Genomic DNA, 20,981 nt, shown 5'->3' with positions numbered 1-20,981 from the left:
TCCTCTTTCAAATCAGCTGCGGCATTGTTGAAGCTGATCATGTCTCTCTCCCCATGGATTACTGGTACAAAAAGACTATCTAGTTCTTTTCTGTGCAAAGTTAAAGCATACCTAATTGGTCTCCTTTGAAAGTACACAGTCAGTCAGCTGAGTTTTGCAAAGAGAAATACTGGCTAACAGCTGGTAATTATAGGTGCAGTTTCTGGAAAATGTCAGCTATATAATTACAGTATTAGCTTTGGGAAGTAATGTGCAGCAAGAGTAATGAATGAGGTACAGTTGCAAACTCACTACTTTCTGCATGCAGCATCCTTTATGTTATCTGATTAGATCCCAAAACACAAGCAAGCATAGGGTTCCAAGCATAGGGTTATATCCAGTGCTGGGGTCCAAGCTTCTTTGAGACTTTGAATAAATTTCAACTCTGTTGTGTTATAAACTGTGCATTAGAGCTCTGCACTGAAGCTTAAAGTATATGTGCAAAACCGATGTTTATGCCCTGTACAGTAAACAAATCATATGCAAATAATGTGCATGAACATGCTGATAGTCATGGAAATGGGTACATCAAGCATGAGCTAGCAGCAGAATCAATAGTTTGTATGGAGATTTTAATGGGATCTAGAGGAGCATGTTTATAAGGGATGTAGTTCTATAAGTGGGGACCTCCTTTTAGGTGACCCAGTGCTAGGGTTATCATATGGCTCCTGAAAATGTAGGACAGATTGAGACATCCGGGTTTTACTTCAATTGAAAGCAATGGAAGTAAGAAGGACACATTGAGACATTGAAAGCAATGGAAGTAAAACCCGGATATCTCAGTTCATCCTCTTTTTTCCTGGAACTATATGGTAGCCCTATCCAATGCCATATGGTGGGATGCTATTCTATAATTGGCACCTGGGTCCCATATTCCAATATAGAATATTAATATACCTGGTTTCATGCTTTACATTTAAACATCCACAGTTACACCAGCCATAGACCTGGTGTAACTGCGAGTGCTGAAATGCAGCAAGGATGCATGTAGTTTTCTGTGTTCAGTAAATTGCATGCCTAAATTTCCATTCATGTGAAAGCCCCTCCTTAGGTGCTAAATTGTTCTTGAGATTTCTTTATACAGGTAAACATGTAATTCAGCTTCAAAAAGCCTCTATTCTTTTGTTGTGAACCTTAATAATTACATGTATTCATTCAGTCTAGATCAGCAAGCAATATTGGACAGTTTGTAGAAATTACACAAATCAATAAGAACATAAGAAGTTGCCACCACTGGGTCAGACCAGAGGTCCATCGCGCCCAGTGGTTCGCTCCCGCGGCGGCCCATCAGGTCTATGACCTGTGATGTGGTTCCTGTCCATTTCTGTAACCTACCTCTTCTTTTTATCTGTAACCCTCAATCCCCTTATCTTTTAGGAACTTATCTAAACCTTCCTTGAAACCCTGCAATGTGCTCTGGGCTATCACAACCTCCGGAAGCGCGTTTCATGTGTCCACCACCCTCTGGGTAAAAAAGAACTTCCTAGCATTTGTTCTAAACCTGTCCCCTCTCAATTTCTCCGAGTGATCCCTTGTATTTGTGGTTCCCCACAGTCTGAAAAATCTGTCCCTGTCCACTTTCTCTATGCCCCTCAGGATTTTGAAGGTTTCTATTATGTTTCCTCTAAGTCTCCGCTTTTCCAGGGAGAACAGCCCCAGCATTTTCAACCTATCAGCATATGAAAAGTTTTCCATACCTTTTATCAGTTTAGTTGCTCTCCTCTGGACCCCCTCAAGTACTGCCATGTCCTTCTTGAGGTACGGCGACCAGTACTGGACACAGTACTCCAGATGTGGGCGCACCATTGCATGATACAGTGGCATGATGACTTCCTTCGTCCTGGTCGTGATACCCTTTTTAATGATATCCAACATTCTGTTCGCTTTCTTTGAGGCCGTCGCGCACTGTGTTGATGCTTTCAATGTTGTGTCCATCATCATCCCCTGGTCTCTTTCAAGGTTGCTCACCCCTAGCAGTGATCCCCCCATTTTGTAGCTGAACATCGGGTTCTTTTTCCCTACATGCATGACCTTACATTTCTCTATGTTAAAACTCATTTGCCACTTTTTTGCCCACTCTTCCAGTCTTGTTAGGTCTCTTTGCAGGACTTCACAGTCTTCTGTGTTTCTAACCTTGCTGCAAAGCTTGGTGTCATCAGCAAATTTGATAACCTCACATGTCGTCCCCGTCTCCAGGTCGTTGATAAATATATTGAACAGGAGCGGTCCCAGCACCGACCCCTGTGGTACTCCCCTCGTGACCCATTGCCAGTCTGAGTAATGGCCCAATATGGGCATTAGATTGTATGATGAAGATAAGCAGTCCTTTTCCTTTTATTTTTTGCCTATATAATGCTACTCTGATGATAAGAACATAAGAATTGCCGTACTGGGACAGACTGAAGGTCCATCAAGCCCTGTTTCCAAAGTGGCCACACAGGTCACAAGCACCTGGCAAATAGGGTGACCTAATGTTGGCAATAAATTTAAGGAAGATTTAGTTGCGACAAATTTGTAGTGGCGCAGCATCACTCCAGCAAATGTTCATGGAATGAATAATATTAAACAAAACAATTAATTTACATTGTATATAATATACAAGTCACAATCTAAATATATAACATCGGATGTATGTATGTATGTTCCAGCATAACTCTGAAACACATGGACAGATTTCAACCAAACTTAGTACACATATCAATTACTATCTGGAAAAAAATACCATGGGGATGGAAAGGGGGTGACATGTAAAGAATCATCGAAAAAGACAGATATTGCTTTGATCAATTGTGCGAAGCTTGGGGAATGATGTCACACTGTGCTGTGCTGTCATTGCTGTAACAATGCCGCCAAGGAAACATAATGCAATCGGCCAAGTGTAATCAAAGCTACATCTAGAGCTTCAGAGACAGTCCAGCAGCATAAGGCTTGACTAAAGGATATAAAAGAGAGAGCTGCTACATTTAGAGCTTCAGAGACAGTACAACAGCATGAGGCCAGACTACAGGATATGAAAGATAAGTGTCTAATCGATAGTTTTCAGGGAGTTGGGTGCGATTGGATATGTGAAGTATCATCAGAGATATTGGATCAAGGGGAATGATGTGTGGGGGAGGGAACTGTGAGGCTTCACTGTGTTAATGCAGTGGCAGATAGCATTGGTGGTCCAAGAAAAAGTCTCTGCCTGTTTGGTTGACATTGCTGCCTGGATGCCCTGCTGTCATCTGAAACTAAACATGTTCAAGACTGAGCTGCTCCTCGTTCCTCCTAAACCCTCTGCTCCTCCTCCTACTTCATTCTCGGTAAATAATACTACCATATCATCATTCCAGTCTGCTCTGCTCGCAACTTTGATGTTGTCTTCAATTCCAACCTTTCATTTCCACAGACATCCAACAAACTGCTTAGGCCTGTCGCTTCTATACAACATCACCAAAATTTGCCCCTTCCTCTCTGAGCATAGCACCTGAACCCTTGTAACCTCATGCTTAGATTACTGCAATCTACTTCTAACTGGTCTCCCGCAGTGCCGCCTCTCCCCCCTGAAATCTGTGCAATACTCTGCAGCACGACTCATCTTCTACCAACCTCACTACACACCTCTCATTAAATCACTTCACTGGCTCCCTATCCACCTTCGCATACAGTTCAAGCTCCTATTGCTGACCTACAAGTGTGTTCATTCTGTTGCCCCTCATATCTCTTCTCTCTTCTTATACTCCTTCCAGAGAACTTTTCTTCCTCAGATCAGCTGCTCTTAGCTGTACTCTTCTCCTCCACTGCCAATTCCAGACTTAGATCCTTTCATCTAGCTGCCCTGTATGCCTGGATTAAATTACCTGAGTTTGTCTGCCATGCTCCTTCCCTTACCTTTTTAAAAGCAGACTGAAAACCTACCTTTTTAAAATAGCCTTCAATCTATAACCCTACTCCCACTGCCCACCAACCCAGCCAGCAGATTAACCATTCTCCCTAATTGTATCTATGGCACCCTGTTTGTCTGTCTTGTTTTTTTAGATTGTAAGCTCTTACAAGAAGGGACTGTCTTCTTTGTGACTGTACAGCGCTGCATACGTCTGGTAGCGCTATAGAAATAATTAATAGTAGTGGTAATAGTAGCATGCTTCCTGCATTTTCTTCATAAGCTTTGAATTTACCACACATTACTTTTTGCAATAAGTTCAAAACTTACTGCACATCAGTAAAAGGACCTCTAAGTTTTTTTGAACATAGTGAGGAGCATGGCCCTGCTCATTTTCATTTTCATATTTTTTTTTCTAATGATATGAACATTATCTTGATCCCTCACCCCTTCTCTTTCCAGTTTGCTTTCACTCTCTGGTTTTGATCATTTCTCTTCCAAAGAAATATTTACATCCAGCTACAATTTCTTTATAAATCAGCAGCTTCCAAATCCAGATCTCAAGAGCCCTCTCCTTAAACAGGTCTGATTTGTAGGGAAACTGAAATATATACATTAACCTAGTTATTACAACAAATATATGTAAATTTATTGAATGAATATTCATGCGAGATCTCATGACAATCAGACTTTTAGATTAGATTAGAAAACTGTGCTATAAATGAAGCCATTGATGGCTAAATCCTGCATGCCTAGAGACTATTCTGTCAAACAGAAATTGAATTTACTATTTGCGGAGATTAGTTTTTCCTTGGGAAATAGACCTTTTAATAGTGACTACTATAAAAAAAAAAATCTACTCGGAGAGGAGTCCACAGCCTTCTGTTTCATGCTATTGAAAAATACTTTTATTCTCAGGATATCCAGTGGGTATGTAAGGAATACTGTCCTTTATATAATAGAATTTTTGGAATGCCAAGTGTGAAGGGGAATGAACTGCTTTCGGGGCAAAAAAGGAAAAACAGAGGATTTCCTCAATTATGGGTAACAGATCAATCAGAATATTAGCATTACAGGTGACAAGAAGAGATGGAGTATTTGCAAACCCGGGCAGATCCATCTGACAATGCAATAAACAAGCAGATTAAGATCTCCCTTCCCCTGTCTAGAGCTGTGATAAATTCACCTTTCAGCTGCTGTAGAGATGGATAAATTTTTTGGTACGTTTCAGACAGCAAGCATATTTCCTGTTCAGCAGAATTAACTTGCAGCAGCAGTGCTGTTTGCTAAGTAATTCAGTCATGGCCAACTAGTTGAACATACTGTCATTGTACATGCAAGTAATATTCCCAAGGGAGAATGTATCACAGTAAAAAAAAAAAAAAAAAAAAAGCCCTCTGGAGGCTCAAAAGTGAATCATGTTTCCAACTGATGATGTATTTTGCAAAAAATACGTGGAACAGCCTTTTGGTGGAGGTGATGGAGGCAAGAACAATATCTGAATTCATAAAAACATGGGACAAGAGTATGTGGCACAGTAGTTAGAGCTACAACCTCAGCACCCTGAGGGTTGTGGGTTCAAACCCTGCACTGATCCTTGTGACCCTGTGCAAGTCACTTAATCCTCCACTGCCCCTGGTACATTAGATAGACTGTGAGCCCACTGGGACAAATAGGGAAAATGCTTGCAGTACCTGTACGTAAACCACTTTGAATGTGGTTGTAAAACTACAAAAAGGTGGTGTACAAGTCGGTATCCCTAATCCACAAGAACAGAGGACCTGTGAAGGAGAGGAAGAGATTATTGAGCTGAGAAGTTGGTACCAATGAGCACACTAGAAAGGCCATGTGGTCCTTTTGTGATGTAATGTTCACTGTTTTTATATATATATATATATATATTAGTAGTTCAATTGCTAGAGTAACAAAATATTTTTGGTAACCTCATGACATTTAGGTGGAACACATAGACAAACATGATTTAATGGACAGAGTCAGCTGAGGAAAACCTTGCCTCACCAATTTGTTGGACTTCTTTGAAGGTGTGAATAAACGTGGATAAATGTGTGCCGGTTGATATTGATATAGGACTCCTTTTACTAAGCTGCGTTAGTGTTTTTAGCGTACGCAGCATTTTAGCGCATGCTAAACCTGCGCTACACAGCTAGAACTAACGCCAGCTCAATGCTGACATTAGCATCTAACGTGCATGGCAATTTAGCGTGCGCTATTCCGCCCTAACACGGCTTAGTAAAAGGAACCCATAGTGTATCTAGATTTTCAGAAAGCTTTTGACAAAGTTCCTCATGAGAGGCTCCTGAGAAAATTAAAGAGTCATGGGATAGGTGGCAAAGTTCAGTTACTGTAAATCAGCGGTCTCAAACACGCGGCTTGCGGGCCGCATGTGGCTCTCCAAGTTTTATTTGCGGCCCACAGTCTGGACGCGATCATTCTTTTCGTTTTGGAGCAGCAGCGTGTCTGACCGGCTCGTTCTGTTCAAAGCTGCGGGTTGGCAGCTCCTTGCGCTATCCACGGAAGAGCCGGCCAGACACGCTGCTGCTCCAGTGGCGTACCAAGGGGGGGGGGCGGTCCACTGTTCTCCCTAGAGTGCGGCTCGCGGCTCGTCTAGAGCACTGGTGCCCAACCTGCTTCCCTTCCCTTCTCACCGCTGCCATCTGGGAACAGGCTGGCACCGTGTTCTTTGATCTCCCTGCTTCTCTTCCGCCCAACGTCAATTCTGACGTCGAGAGGACGTTCTGGCTAGCCAATCGCTGCCTGGCTGCCCTGAACGTCCTTTCCAACGTTAGAATTGGCCCCGTGGAGAAGAGAAGCAGGGAGATCTCGGCCTGTTCCCGATGGCGGCGGCAGCAGCAGCAGCCTATTCCCCGGCGGCGGTGGCATGGGGAGGGCAGGAAGGAAGAAAGAAAGAAGGGGGGGACAGGGAGCCAGAAACAAAGCAAAAAATGGGACACAGAATCAGAGAAAGACAGACATAGAGAAAGAAAGAAAAAGTTGGGGGAGGGAATGAGGTCTGGAGGAGAGGAAGCATACAGGAGGCTGAAAGAAGGGAAGAAATATTGGATGCACAGTCAGAAGAATAAAGTGCAACCAGAGACTGATGAAATTACCAAACAAAGGTAGGAAAATGATTTTATTTTCAATTTAGTGATTGAAATGTGCCTGTTTTGAGAAAGAAAAGATATTAAACTTTAAATGTGAATGCTGCAGAAAAAATAGAGTACTTGGAGGGCCGCAGAAAAAATAGTTAATGTCTTTATAGGTAAAACTCTTTATAGTTTATATATCTTTCCTTTTAGCTGTTAAAGGAAAGTTTTATAAACTATAAAGAGTTTAACCTCATGCAAAATTGTCATTTCTTTAATAAGACATTAACTATTTTTTCTGCGGCCCTCCAAGTACCTACAAATCCAAAATGTGGCCCCGCAAAGGGTTTGAGTTTGAGACCACTTCTGTAAATGGTTACATTTTTAGGTAACCATCAGTGTAACTAGTTATTTTTTTATAAGATCAACTGAATTAAGTATCTAGTTACTTTATTTTAGTAACTACTAACTAAATTTACAAGTTATTTTTGTGTTACTGTTTACATAGCATGCAGAACAATTGAATTTCCATTCATGCTATTTTATTCATTACGCCTTCAATTCACCTCGTTTCTCTTGCCTTGCCAGAGTGCATTACAGTAACTACTCCTGTACCAGCTATACGTGGTGATAGCCAGCCAAACGGGCTCTATTGAACTGAAAAAATTGCTTCATAAAGGGTTGGACTATTTTTGCATACTTAAAGGGACTAATTTGCAAACTCATTTGCATGTACTGTTATTAGTAATAAAAAGGGTTTTGAAGTGGCTAAGAGGCCCTAAACATTGTGAAAAAACCACAAAAGGGGAGGGGGAGTCCCCCATTCCAAAAAGTAGCATGAAAACATAAGATTTGCCACTGCTGGGTCAGACCAGTGGTCCATCGTGCCCAGCAATCCGCTCACGCGGAAACCCTTAGGTCAAAGATCAGTGCCCTATTTGAGTCTACCCTTACTTGCGTGTGTTCTGTTCCAGTAGGGACTTATCCAACCTTGCCTTGAATCCCTGAAGGGTGCTTCCCCTATAACAGCCTCCGGAAGAGCGTTCCAGATTTCTAACACTCTCTGGGTAAAGAAGAACTTCCTTACGTTTGTACGGAATCTTTTACCTTCCAACTTTAGCGAGTGCCCTCTTGTTCTCTTCACCTTGGAGAGAGTGAACAATCTCTCTTTCTCTACTAACTTTATTCCCTTCAATATCTTGAATGTTTTGATCATGTCCCCTCTCAGTCTTCTCTTTTCAAGGGAGAAGAGGCCCAGTTTCTCTAGACTCTCATTGTACGGCAACTCCCCCAGTCCCTTAACTATTTTTGTCACTCTTCTCTAGACCCTTTTGAGTAGTACTATGTCCTTTTTCATGTACGGCAACCAGTGTTGGACGTAGTATTCCAGGTGGGAGTGTACCATGGCCCGATATAACAGCATGATTACCTTTTCAGATCTGTTTGTGATCCCCTTCTTAATCATCCCTAGCATTCTGTTTGCCCTTTTCACCGCCACCGCGCATTGCATGGATGGTTTCATTGACTTGTCTACAAGTACTCCCAAATCTCTGTCCTGGGGGCTCTCTCTGAGTATAGCACTGGACATCCTGTGTTCGTGCATATGATTTTTATTACCGACATAAATCACTTTGCACTTATCCATGTTGAACCTCATTTGCCATTTTGCGGCCCATTTCTCGAGCGTATTTATGTCTCTTTGTAAGTTTTGCATCCTTCTGTGTCCTCACTACTCTGAATAACTTTGTATTGTCCGCAAATTTAATTACTCATCATGCCAATTTCTAGGTTATTTATAAATATGTTGAAGAGCACAGGCCCGAGCACCGAACCCTGCGGCACTCCACTCGTGATGCTTTTCCAGTCCGAGTATTGTCCATTCACCCCAACTCTCTGTTTCCTAACCGCCAACCAGTTTTTAATCCATGTAAGTACATCACCATCGATTCCATGGCTCACAATTTTTCAAAGTAGACGTTCATCCGGAACTTTGTTGAACGCCTTCTGAAAATCTAGATATAGGATGTCGACTGGGTCACCCTTCGAAGAAGTGCAGTAAGTTTGTCAAGCAAGATCTTCCTTTGCTGAAGCCGTGCTGGCTGGTCCTCATTAGTTTGTGTCTGTCAAGGTGATCGATGATGCGGTACTTTATCAGCGCCTCTACCATCTTTCCTGGTACTGAAGTCAGACTCACTGGTCTGTAGTTTCCCGGATCTCCCTTCGAACCTTTCTTGAAGATTAGCATAACATTCGCCACTTTCCAGTCTTCCGGAATCTTTCTTGATTTGATCGACAGATTGGCTAATAGTTGGAGCTATAACCCCTTTTAGTTCCTTGATTTCCCTCAGGTGGATGCCATCCAGTCTAGGGGATTTATCATTTTTATGCCTATCAATCTGTCTGCATAACTCTTCTAGACTGACCGTCGTCCCTGTCAGTTTCCATCTTCATTTCCTGTGTATAGGCTGTCGGCTTCCGTCATATTGGATATATCCTCTTCGGTAAATACAGACACAAACATGTGTTCAGTTTGTCAGCGATGGCTTTGTCCTCCTTTAGTACTCCCTTTATTCCCTGGTCATCTAACGGCCCCACCGCTTCCTTCACGGTTCGTTTCCCCTTAATATATCAAAAGAATGGCTTAAAGTTTTTGCCTCCTTGGCTATTTTTTCTTCGTAGTCTCTTTTGGCCCCTTTTGCCGCCATATGGCACTTGCTTTGATGTTGTTTATGCTTTTTCCAGTTTTCTTCTATTTTTGTCCTTTTCTGTTCCTTAAAAGAAGTCTTCTTGTCTCTGACCACTTCCTTCACCGCTACAGTGAGCCATGCCGGTTCCTTGTTCTTCTTCCTCTTGGAACCCTTGTTGCTACGCAGTATATATAAATTTTGCGTCTCTGTGACTGCGTCCTTAAAAAGGGACCATGTCTCCTTTAGCGTATTTAAAGTGCTTATCCTCTTCCTAATCTTCTTTCTCATCATGACTCTCATACCTTCATAGTTCCCTTTTCAGAAGTTCAGTGCCATGGCCGTCGTTCTGGATCGATTTTTTGTTCCTGTTTTTGTTATCTTTTTTGTGCTATAGCTTCCAATTCTCCCATTTTATTCCTTGTGTTTGTGTACATACACTTAAGTTTGCCGCCTGTTACTTTCTTGCACTTTCTTCTTCCTTCTGTCTCCCATGCTTCCGTCCCTTTCGATCCGTCAGGATTTCTATTTTGCCTATGATCTGGTGAGTCTTCCCTTCAATATTCTTGCACGTTATCCTCTGGGTATACCATTTCCTGAACCATCGACTCTCGGTTGACTCTCGGCATTCCCCTTCTTCTTAGTTTAAAAACTTCTCAATTTCTCGCTTGATGTTGCTTGCAAGTAGCCTCGTTCCCTCTCCACTGAGGTGGAGTCCATCCTTCCTGTATAGCTTGCTCTTCCCCCAGAATGCCGTCTAGTTGTGCATGAAGTGGAATCCTTCCTCCTCACACCAGCGTCTCATTCATGTGTTGACTACTTGCAGTTCCATCTGCCTCTTCCCATTGGCCCTGGGTATTGGCAAGATCTCTGAGAACACTACCATTGGTATTCTGATCTACAGCTTCTTTCCTAGCTTCCGGAACTGGTCTTTCAGTGTTTACCTGCTGTAGTTCCTGTTGCTCACATTGTTTGTCCCAACATGGATCACCACCGCCGTATCTCCTCCTTCCGCACTGTCGATAATCCTGTCGATGCGGCTCACTATATCCTCTACCTTGGCTCCTGGTAGGCAGGTTACCAGTCAATCCTGTCTTCCTCCTGCTATGTGGCTGTCGACTTGTTGGATGATGGAGTCTCCCACGATGATTGCTGTCTTCTCTATCTTCTCTTGTCTCTCTAGCCGAAGGTCTGTGTCCTCAATGCACTTCCATCATTCCTCCTCCTCGGCATTGGCCTGCACTGGACTCTTCTTCCTGTGGGTTCCCCCTGCTGTTTTCAGGTCCTGCTGCTGTGTCATCTAGTCCTTTCTTGTGATTGTCCTCCAGTTGGTCCTCACTCTCTGTGGATGTATCTTGGCAGTTCCTCTGTTGTTCCACGGCCTCTCTGTATGCCTCCTTGATGAACTTCTCTAACTCCCTGACTTCTTCTTCGATGTTCCTCTCTTCCATGATGTTCTCCGCCTCCCTGATTTCTTCTTCAATGTTCCTCTCTTTCATTAAGTTTTCAGCCTCTCTGATCTCTTCCTCAACTGCTCGAAGTGCTTCTAGTTCTAGTACTCTGCCCTCCAGGAGCTTGACTTATTTCTTCAGGCCATCCAGTTTCTCGCATCGAGTGCATACATAAGACTACCTCCCAGAAGGGAGGTAATCATATATATGACAAACGGTGCAGAAGACTGGGTAGCTCATCATCCTGCTTCTATCTGCTGCTTCCATTGCTGTCCACTTGCCGGTCTGTTGTCTGAAGTGGCTTCTCCTTGTTTCCCATGTCTTATGTGCTTCTTGTTTTTCCCTATATGCTTTCTCCCGCTGTGTATAGCGTCCTTGGTGCTGTTACTGTGTAGTTCCTCTCCTAATTATATGCTTACTACCCCTGCTTCTCTTGTGTATGTCCTCAGTGTCTGCTGTGTTTGTCCTCTGCGACTGCTGTGTTTATTTATCTGCTGTTCATGTCTGTCCTGTTGCCCTTTGTGGTACTTGCCTGTGTAGGTGTCCTTCCCTGGTGTTTCTTCAGTGCAGTGACTTGTCTCTTCTTAAGGTGCTCTTGCTAAGGTGAGTGCCTTTAACGCTCACCTTTGACATGCGCCAAATGGCTGAGCGTTGTTGGCCCCTCCCCTTTTAAGGGGGAGCTCCGGTGGATGACGTCGGGAGTGGATGGAGCTATCTCTCGCCGCTGCCCCTTGCTCTCTCCTACATTTTCCTACTCCTCTTCTCTCCTCTCTTGTTCGCCTTTTCCTTCTCCTTTTCTCTCCTCTCCTGCCTCCTGCTCGCCTGCCCAAGCTCTAGCTGAGCGCCGTTGGCCCCTCTCCTTTTAAGGGGGAGCTCCGGTGGATGATGTCAGGGGGTAGGTAGAGCTACCTCTCACCGTTGCCCCTTGCTATCTCCTGCTCCTACTCCTTCTTTCCCTCTTCTCTCCTCTCCTGCTCGCCTGCCCAAGCTCTAGCTGAGCACCGTTGGCCCCTCCGCTTTTAAGGGGGAGCTCCATGGATGATGTCGGGGGGGGGAGGGGTAGGTGGAGCTACCTCTAACCGCTGCCCCTTACTCTCTCCTGCCTTCTCCTACTCCTTCTTCCCCTCTTCTCTCCTCTCCTCTCCTGTTCACCTTCTCCTTTTCTCTCCTCTCCTGCCTGCTGCTCAAGGACTACTGTGAACATAAGATCTTATCACTCTGAGATAAAAAGGAGGCAGTGACAAAGACCTATGTCTGCCAGCTTCTAAGCAGACCTACAGCTGTGCAATCAATACTACAGCAAATCTTAAGAAGCATCTGCAAAACATCCACCCAGCTGCGCATGATAAACTGCCTTCATTGAAAAGATCAGCAAGTTGTTTTTTGTCAGATGCATCAGAATCCCTGCCAAAGAAACAGCAAGCTTTGGCTGCTTCATAGAGCAGTAACGGGGGCATCATTGTGTCACAGAAAAGGGTCAATGATCTCATCATGAATATTGTTATTGGGAACATGCAAGCCTTCTCAGTGATTGAGTCACCAGAATTAATTCAGTTGGTCACTGGTCTTCAACCAGGCAAAATCGTATTGACTCGCAAGGCTCTTACTGGACACATTGAAGACCAGTATTGTAAGATGAAAGATGACCTTCAGAATAAGCTGACACTTCTGACTGAAGTCTGAACAACAGCTGGCATATGGACCTCCCACAATAGAAGCTTTTTTTGAGTCACCGTATACTGGATCGAGATCAGCACATTGGAATGAAAGTCTGCAACATTGGCATGTTCATTTTTGTGAGGACAACATTCTTTCAACCTGAGTGCATCCACATTTGAGAAGATCCACTCCAAATTTCGTATCACTGATAAAAGTTCTCTGCACAGTTACTGACATCAGATCAAACTTTATTAAGGCGTTCTCAGAGACAGAAACAATGTCGTAGAACCAACACAAGTTGTGCCCTCACAAATAGACAATAGAGAAGTGATCTTCACAAACATTGCAGACATCCTAGACAACCAAACAGATGCAGAAGCAATAGAGTATGCACTTCCATCTCACCATCGTTGTATTACCCACACAATGAACTTCATTGCTGTGTCTGATTCAGAAGGGGCCAATGAAGATGCAAATTACAAGAAGTTAAGCCATAGATCCTTGATGAAATACAGTGCCCTCTGGAACAAAAATAGTACAAGTCCACAGACAACTGAAACAGTGTTCAAAACTTTGGAAACCACACTTGCTGTACCAAATGTTACTAGATGAAATTCATTCTATTATGCTGTTGGCAAAGTATATTCCATTGTGAAGAAGTCTGAAACTGTGCTCAATGACAATCTGTGAGAAACTTTCCCTAACAGCTTTCCGATCAAATGAAATTGCTTTCATGGCAGAGTATATTAAGGTGATGAAACTGATTGCTATGGCACTGAACACACTGCAGGATAAAGACCAGTGTTTCATGGGAGTTCTTCTGCCAACAATTTCTTCCCTGCATGCACATCTTACCTCATCCAGTGGCATAGTAAAGGGGGGGAGGGGTCCAATCCAGATGTGGTCTTGGTAGGGGCACTGGCACCCATCCTCTTCTCTGACCCCCCCTCCTTTCCAATCCCCCCTGCTGCATGCATGCACCGCTTCCCTCGTACCTCTTTAATTATCCCTGTGCAAGCTGGGGGAAGGGGGGTGCGCATGTGGCAGGGGGAGTCATGAAGGAGCGGGAGGCAGAGAATAGGGTGGGGGACAAGTTCCACCACCCCGGGCATCACCCACCATCACTACACCACTGCCTCCATCAGGCCTTCGTTCAAATTTGCCAGCCCATTTGTTGATGCGGTGGCCAAGAAAGCAAACAAAATACTAGGAATTATTAGAAAAGAGATGGTAAGATTAAAAATGTTATAATGCCTCTGTATCACTCTATGATGCGACCTCACCTTGAGTATTACGTTCAGTTATGGTCTCAATTATCTCATAAAAGATAAAGCGGCACTAGAAAAGGTTCAAAGAAGAGCGACCAAGATGGTAAAGGGGATGGAACTCCTCTCGTATGAGAAAAGACTAAAGAGGTTAGGACTCTTCAGCTTGGAAAAGAGATGGCTGAGGGGAGATATGATTGAAGTCTACAAAATCCTGAGTGGAGTAGAACGGATTTAAGTAGATTGATTTTTTTTTTACTGCATCAGGATTTACAAAGACTAGGAGATACTTGTGACAAACCAAGCCCCCGTGCTGGTTTTGCGCCTAGAGCTGCCAAGAAGATCCTGTGCAGAAGAGCTGACCAGATAAGCTCTAGTGAAAACTTGAGTCTGACCTCCCTTATCCATGCTATAGGAACAGTGGTAACCTGGAACAGGTTGGCTATGAAACACATTTGCACCTTTTTAGTAGCTCAGCTAGGGCAGCTAAAGCCAAGGTGGCTATCCCTGTAAGAATAAGGCAAAGTAGTCAAGAGAAGCTTGAGCTGAGGCTGCCTACAGTGAAACCAAAGCCCATCCCCCTCTAGAGGTTGAAGGGTAGTGGCTTTGGGCTGGTTAAAGGCAGGCTGGATGAAGCAGTAAGGGGAATAGAGAGTGACGTGGCAGAAGCACTCCAGCAGGATGAGCAAGGCAGGAGCCTTGGAGAAAGCAAGCAGACTCTGAAGTATTAGATTGGCTCATGCAGGAAGTAGAAGAAAGTTGCCCTACTTCCAACTTTCCTGCTCCAGAGGATTTCATGGAAATGGAAATCCAGCAAGCCTGCCCTACTTCCGAGGACCAGGCAGAGTTCATGGAAACTAACTAAAGCAGTGAGTAGCTGTGAAGCAGCTGGTGATTTTTTTCCCTTTCAAAGTTTGCTTTATGTTTTTGTGGACATTATTTCTGCTAAAAAGTAGTCACTTACCTGAATTTTTACTATCTGTTAACTGTATGTCTAGTTTGGGCCAAAAGGCATTGAGACAGAGTGAATGTTTTTGTATGCTGAAAACCCCACTGTGTTTGACGTGGTAGAGAGCAATCACAGAACATTGTTCAGCTGTGCTGCCTATCAAAGGTTTGCTCCAGTGACCAGGGAGCCTGAAGAAAAGCTGTTTGGTGCCTCAGAGAGAATGTTCAAACTATCTGCTGCTGGGGATTATAACATTCTTATATGCACTGTGCTGTGAATACCTTGTTCTTGCCTATAAATAAACTGGCACAGAAAAGAAGTTTCGTTTCTGGCAAGCAAGGGTAACTTGAAGGCTCAGCCAGAGTGGATGGTCTCAGGCAATACAAGGATATGTGTTTTTTTTGTTTTTTTCTTTTCAAAAACACATTTGGTTGTAACTCATTGCAATCAGGGCTGAGGTCTATGCCTTCAGGCAAAGAGTTGAATGCCGATGAATCGCTATTGTAGTGCTGGACTAGAGCTGGATTTGAAGCTCATAGTATGCTCTGTACGGTTTGCCAGAGACATATGATTTCTTTTGACTTTATTGTGAAAACTGATTTCTTATTGTGAAAAGCTGAATGTGTTTTGCTTTGTTATACCCTTTTGACCACTGAGGTCAGAATAAAGATCATTCTTGACTTGGAGAGATTCTGCCTGAGTGTTTGTATTGGGTTGGTTGAAACCTGCTCTTACCTTTGTTCCCAGTCCTAGGCAGTTACCTAGGGCCAAGTAGAAGACCTGAAGATACCCCTGGTAGTAAGGGACACGTCAGATCAAAGTGTTTGCCACTTTTCAATTCCGCTCTGAGGAGTGTTTGTGACACTCTCGGTGAAGTTACAGAGCAGTACTTTTAAAAACCAATAGGAGGAAATATTGTTTCACTCAGAGAATAGTTAAGCTCTGGAATGTGTTGCCAGAGGATGTGGTAAGAAAAGTTAATGTAACTGGTTAAAAAAAAAAAAGTTTGGAGGAAAAGTCCATAAACTGCTGTTGAGACAGACATGGGAGAAACCACTGCTTGACCTAGATCAGTACAAAAATAGCAGTAATGCCAGTAAGGACTAGCAAACATTAACTACCATACTGCTCTATGAAGTTAAAGCATTCAATATAAGCAAAATATAATGATAAGGTAGTTTTGCATTGCCCCTCATGCTAGTCTAGTCGCACTGAGGATACATCTTCACTGATTATCATTATTATTATATTTTGCTTATATTGAGTGCTTTAACTTCATAGAGCTGTATGGTAGTTAATATGTGCTAGTCCTTACTGGCATTGCTGCTATTTTTGTACCTTTTAAGCACCTACTGCAGCTTTCAGTGATTTTCACTAGGAATTTGACCTAGATGCTGTTATTTGGGATTTTGCCAGGTACTTGGGACTTGGATTGGCCTCTGTGAAGACAGGATACTGGGCTAGAAGGACCATTGGTCTAGTCCAGTAAGGCTATTCTTATGTTCTTAAGCTCTAATGAATGGAATCATTAAGCACTTTGGTCCACTTGAAGCTAAGGATGATTTGATAGCATCAAGTCTTTCACATCCAGAATTCAAATTGTGCTGGATGCAGTCAGATGCTGCCACAGCTCCTGCCAAATACTTGCTAATGCAAGCAATGCAGGCTCAGGTTGATGGCTGCAAACACAACTCCTAATGCAGCACCAGCTTCCAATGAAGAGACCAGCTTCTGTGAATCAAATAAAGGGGACAACACTGTGCAGTCAGAACTAGGCCTCTTTTTTGAATGATGCTGCACGTGTTCTATCCAGTCTCCTGTGCTATCCAACTGCGAAAGAAGTGTTTATTCTGAATAATATGAGCCTCCACCAGTGGAGAGACTCTTCAGTGTCGGTGGACAGATTCGTACACCATGCAGGAACAGTTTAACCAACGAGCATTTTGACATGCTTGTAATGCTCAGAGCCAATGAGAAACTCATTTGAAAATAATGTACTCGTTGTTATAATGTTCACATAGTTATAATTAATAAACAAAGTAACTATTAATTTACCTAGTTACTTTTGTTTAGTAACTAGTAAAGTAACTATTTACATTTGGGGGGCTCCTTTTACGAAGGTGCGCTAGCGTTTTTAGCGCACGCGTGCTAGCCAAAAAACTTCCGCCTGCTTAAAAGGAGGCGGTAGCGGCTAACGTACGCATTTTAGCGTGTGCTAAAACCGCTAGTGCATCTTTGAAAAAGGAGCCCTTAGTGAGGATTAACTGAAATCAGTAACTAGTTAATTTTTATCCCATGTAACTAGTAAAAGTAACTAGTTACTTTTTATGGTAATTAGCACAGCACTGGAGACAAACATGGGGGAAGCCACTACTTGCCCTGGATCGGTAGCGTGGAATGTTGTTACTATTTGGGTTTTTGCTAGGCACTAGTGACCTGGATTGGCCACCATGAGGATGGCTACTGGACTATTGGTCTGACCCAGTAAGGCTATTCTTATGTATGTTGGGAAAAATTAATTTACCTAAAAAGCCATGGGATCACCAAAAATATTAAGCTAGCAATCGAGTTACTGAAAGAAATAAAGAAATGTAGGAAATGGCATAAGCACTGGCAAATTAGATGCAAAATCTTGATAAGGTAGTAGGGGTGCTCAGGCCCCAAAAATTTGTTTCTGGGAACTTTCATTTTGTTTGCTTTTTTGAAGGGCTCAATACTGTTAAGAGTGCAGTCTTTCAAAAAGAGGGTATACGACAGTATATGTGAAGAACATGCTCTAATTTCAAAGACTGGGCGTTCTTTCCCAACAGTGGGCATTTGTACAATGGGTCACACATGCCCTTACTCTTGAGAAAGAGGGTACCCTCACTGCAAATAGTGCACACTGTTTTAGAAGAGTGCAGAACTAGTAACACCACTTGAAAAAAACAAACAAAATACCCACATTTTTGTTTTTCCCCTGTTTTTTAATGGGGGGGAGGGATTTTATTGATATGTCCCATGTCATTTCAAAAAGAATGCACATCCCTATAATGCAGGCAAAATGAAAATAAGGGAATTGTATGCTGCCTTTTTGTTGCTTTGGCATTCCATAAGCGGTGGGCACTGGAGGGTTAAGGGCTCCTTTTACGAAGGCTTGTTAGGGCCTTAATGCGTGGAATAGCGCGTGCTAGCCGCTACTGCCTCCTCTTGAGCAGGCGGTAGTTTTTCGGCTAGCGTGCGCTAATCTGGTACATACGTTAAAAACGCTAGCGCACCTTCATAAAAGGAGCCCTAAGTGACTTGCCCCAGGGTCACAAGGAGCAGCCCTGGGATTTGATCTCACAATCTCTGGGTGCAGAGGCAGCAGCTCAACCAGTGAGGCTTCTTAGAGGCAAAAAGAAAGCAAAAAGACCATGAGGGAGTCAGTTAGATCAGTGGTTCCCAACCCTGTCCTGGAGGACCACCAGGCCAGTCGGGTTTTCAGGAGAGCCCTAATGAATATGCAGGAGAGAGATCTGCATATAATGGAGGTGTCAGGCATGCAGATCAGCTCCATGCATATTCATTAGGGCTATCCTGAAAACCCGACTGGCCTGGTGGTCCTCCAGGACAGGGTTGGGAACCACTGAGTTAGATCATTTTAAAGTAACCATAGTTAAAAAAAATCATTTGTGAAACTCCTGTCTCTGCTAGTGGTTAATTGGTTATTGTTTACAAGTTGTTGGTTAGACCGCCTAATGAGGGTCTCTTGAATATATGCAGCAGCCCCTAACAGGGGGATCCATTTACTGTTGCTCATAGTCATACCCACAAGTAGAAGGCAAACACTGGAGCCGGTTTGATCTAGTGGTTGCCTTGCCACCACTTTAGATGTAGAGGAAAATTTTTGCACGCAAAGACCAACCATTACTGCACAGGAGGTGGGTCGTTTTCAATTGAAAGGAAGCTCTGGAACGAGAGGCAATATGATCCAAAAGATGATAAACTTAGAAGTAATCTAAGAGGAAATACTTCTTTCTGGAAAGGATGATGGAAGTATGGAACAGACTCTTGGCAAAGATGGTATCTGAATTCAAATCGGCAAGGGACAAGCAAAGTGGATCTGTAAGGGAGGGGAAGGGATAAGAACATAAGAGTTGCCACTGCTGGATCAGACCAGTGGTCCATCATGCCCAGCAATCTGCTCATGCGGCGCCTTTTGGTCAAAGACCAGCGCCCTAATTGAGACCAGCCCTACCAGCATACGTCCTTGTTCAGTAGGAACTTGTCTAACTTTGTCTTGAATCCCTGGAGGGTGTTTTCCTCTATGACAGTCTCCTGGAGAGCGTTCCAGTTTTACACCACTCTCTGGGTAAAGAAGAACTTCCTTATGTTTGTACAGAATCTATCCCCTTTCAACTTTAGAGAGTGCCCTCTCGTTCTCTCTACCTTGGAAAGGGTGAACAACCTGTCCTTATCTACTAAGTCTATTCCCTTCAGTACCTTGAATGAGAGGGGACATGATTGAAACATTCAAGGTACTGAAGGGAATAGACTTAGTAGATAAGGACAGGTTGTTCACACTCTCCAAAGTAGGGAGAATGAGAGGGCACTCTCTAAAATTGAAAGGGGATAGATTCCGTACAAACATAAGAAAGTTCTTCTTCACCCAGAGAGTGGTGGAAAACTGGATTGTAGAATGTAGCAGTTGGTGAGTTGGACAGACTAGATATACCATGTGGGGGTAAATATTCAGCTAGCAATGATGAGCATTTTGCTGATAACTGCTGGCATTATTTAATGCCAGGCCATGCAGTGCCGGCTAACACATAGTCATTTAAGTTGATATCCAGATAGCACTATGTTTTATGTAGTTCCATTTATGTGGTTACCCTGGCTGGTTAAATGCTGACTATCAGTACTTAACTGGTCAAGTGCTGACTCTTCCCCTGGGATGCCCCCCAGATAACTGGTTTTCATTTAGGTGCTAATTTTCAGCAGTAATACAAGAATAACACTGGATTTTACAAAGCTGCGCTAAAGGTTTCTATCGCGAACCGGTGAGATAAATGCTCCGATGCTCATAGAATTCCTATGAGCATCATAGCATTTACCTGGCTGACATTTGGTAGAAATCTCTACCGCGGCTATCTAAAAGGATTATTAGCCAGTGAAAATTAGCCAATAGCCCTGAACAAGTGATTTAACTGGTCGGTGGCTGTTTATGGCCAGTTAAATCATTTTAATATCTGCAGATGGTCTTTATCTGCCATCATTTCTATGTTTCCATGTAAGAAAAGTGTATAAGATAGAGAGATGCTAAAAAGTTTAACACTGCTCATGACCAGAAGGCTCTTGCAACATGCTCATTGTTTTACATCTCACTTTTCAAATCAATAATATTTAATGCTATACAAAATAACTGTTAGCCCCGAGGGAATCACAAAAGCTTGCACAGAATAGAAAGCAGCCAAAAATTAATTGAACAGAAATTTGTTAAACATAAAAACTTCATGCTGACTCATTCTGAATCTTTTTTTTTTTTTTTTGCTTTAAGGACTTTGATGCTCTGAAAAACTGTTCTCTTTCCAGGACTTTCTGATGTCTCTTGCACCTATTTCCTCTGCCATCTTTGCTTCCCCAAGCCAGCTACTAGAGGTGGGAAATAAAGACATATCACATGTCATTGCATGTCGTTAACAAAGAAATATGGGCAGAAAAGAACACATTTTTGAGGTTTTTCAGGTGCATCCTGATTACAGTGCACACTAGAGCAGTGGTTCCCAACCCTGTCCTGGAGGACCACCAGGCCAATCAGGTTTTCAGGATAGCCCTAATGAATATTCATGGAGCAGATTTGCATGCCTGTCACTTCTACTCTATGCAAATTTATCTCATGCATATTCATTAGGGCTAGCCTGAAAACCCGATTGGCCTGGTGGTCCTCCAGGACAGGGTTGGGAACCACTGCACTAGAGAGAGACACAGGGACAAAGATTCGATCCCA

General features: G+C 43.2%; 1 long non-coding RNA gene across 2 annotated transcripts in view; it reads left to right on the top strand.

Annotated features, from left to right (window-relative positions):
- LOC117347848 overlaps positions 1-20,981 on the top strand; it is a 132,935-nt gene that overhangs the window by 46,341 nt on the left and 65,613 nt on the right. The window contains exon 3 of one of the 2 annotated variants that reach the window (XR_004536856.1): positions 20,532-20,632. The exons of the other annotated variant lie outside the window; for it this stretch is intronic. This is a non-coding gene — a long non-coding RNA (uncharacterized LOC117347848). The remainder of the gene's footprint in view (positions 1-20,531; positions 20,633-20,981) is intronic. 2 annotated transcript variants of the gene reach the window in all.

Source organism: Geotrypetes seraphini, chromosome 13 (assembly GCF_902459505.1).
Source record: "Geotrypetes seraphini chromosome 13, aGeoSer1.1, whole genome shotgun sequence".
Lineage (NCBI taxonomy): Eukaryota > Metazoa > Chordata > Amphibia > Gymnophiona > Dermophiidae > Geotrypetes > Geotrypetes seraphini.
The sequence above is the reverse complement of the archived record's forward strand: the minus strand, read 5'-3'. Positions and strand labels throughout refer to the sequence as shown.